Source organism: Pseudophryne corroboree, unplaced genomic scaffold (genome assembly GCF_028390025.1).
Source record: "Pseudophryne corroboree isolate aPseCor3 unplaced genomic scaffold, aPseCor3.hap2 scaffold_2630, whole genome shotgun sequence".
NCBI lineage: Eukaryota > Metazoa > Chordata > Amphibia > Anura > Myobatrachidae > Pseudophryne > Pseudophryne corroboree.
Window position 1 is genome coordinate 2,606 of NW_026969291.1, and position 1,961 is coordinate 4,566.

Here is a 1,961-nt window from a genome sequence, read left to right on the forward strand (position 1 = left end):
GACAGTATTGCTTTCTTTCAAAAATCCACTTCATTTTCTTTACCCTATTATTAAAATGGTAATTGACAAAAACAAACTACATTGTCACCAGAAGAGCAATCCAAAATGTACAAGTGATATATTAAAATCATCTTTCCAGCTTGAATTTCAATGTTGCATTGGGTCAACAATTTTGTGAGAAACATCTTCACCCTTAAATAAAGATTTTCTTAATTCCTTACCTGTGTGCTAATTAGATATCACCTTGTTTTCACATTAAACAGACTTCCACATGAGAAAGCAGCAAGGATGCAGTGGCGTTAATGTTTCCTGGTGTCAACTTGTATTATTTCAGTAGACATTGAAATGAGGATGCATCTTGCTGCCTTTCCAATGAAGCAAGTTTAATTTAGTAATAGGTGAAAAACCATCCTTACAAAGGTGTTAATCAGAGACTTGGCTTTGTGGACACTTTTCAGAGAACAAATTTGTTAGCATAAAAATAAAGCCAGAAAATGAAGAGCTGTTTAATCACTTGATTGGATTTTTCTGCCAGCATATTTTTTTTCTCTGCAACCCACTGCTAAATTGTGCTTCCTAGCTGTTTTTTATAAAATCACTGAATCAAATCTAACTCTGATTACATCAGAGAAGGCCATGTACCCTACACCATAAGAGGAGGTTTGAAATTTTGACTTGTCTACTTAAATATCACCAAAATCTGATCACAAGGTTAATTACGTCCCTGGGTGGGATTGAACCACCAACCTTTTGGTTAATAGCCAAACACACTAACCGATTGCGCCACAGAGACACTTTGCAAAAGTCCATACTGACAAAGGCTAATAAGCATTCATCTAAAACGTTTCCTAGAAAAACTTTAAAAAGTCAATAATCTGGAGAGTTTTTGTAAGATGTTTCTTCCATCAACCAACGAAGAAACACATTGGTACTTTCCCATGATAAGTGAGTGCTTCTGGATCTCTTGCACTTACATGTGCAGCAGAGTACTGCAATGGAAGCATGCTGGGCCCATAACCCAGAGGTAGGCAGATTGAAACTATCCTCTGCTATATGCATTTTTTTGTTTGTTAATTAAAGTAATCCAAAACTGGGATTGATATTTTGGCTCTTTTATTTTTACTTAAAGTACAATAACTTTTACCATTTTAATTTGTTTTAATAGTATATTGACAGTATAGTTTTCTTTCAAAAATCCACTTAATTTTCTTTACCCTGTTATTAAAATGGTAATTGACAAAAAAACTACATTGTCACCAGAAGAGCAATACAAAATGTACAAGTGATATATTAAAATCATCTTTCCAGCTTGAATTTCAATGATGCATTGGGGCAACAATTTTGTGAGAAACATCTTCACCCTTAAATAAAGATTTTCGTAATTCCTTACCTGTGTGCTAATTAGATATCACCTTGTTTTCACATTAAACAGACTTCCACATGAGAAAGCAGCAAGGATGCAGTGGCTTTAATGTTTCCTGGTGTCAACCTGTATTATTTCAGTAGACATTGAAATGAGGATGCATCTTGCTGCCTTTCCAATGAAGCAAGTTTAATTTAGTAATAGGTGAAAAACCATCCTTACAAAGGTGTTAATCAGAGACTTGGCTTTGTGGACACTTTTCAGAGAACAAATTTGTTAGCATAAAAATAAATTCCAGAAAATGAAGAGCTGTTTAATCACTCAATTGGATTTTTCTGCCAGCATATTTTTTTTCTCTGCAACCCACTGCTAAATTGTGCTTCCTAGCTGTTTTTTTATAAAATCACTGAATCAAATCTAACTCTGATTACATCAGAGAAGGCCAGGTACCCTACACAATAAGAGGGGGTTTGAAATTTTGACTTGTCTACTTAAATATCACCAAAATCTGATCACAAGGTCAATTACGTCCCTGGGTGGGATTGAACCACCAACCTTTTGGTTAATAGCCAAACACACTAACCGATTGCGCCACCGA

General features: G+C 35.0%; 1 non-coding gene across 1 annotated transcript; it reads right to left on the reverse strand.

Moving 5' to 3' along the window:
• Positions 1–719: 719 nt before the first annotated feature.
• Positions 720–793, reverse strand: TRNAN-AUU (transfer RNA asparagine (anticodon AUU)). Its single transcript has one exon. It is a non-coding gene; the product is annotated as a tRNA-Asn (tRNA).
• Positions 794–1,961: the final 1,168 nt, after the last annotated feature.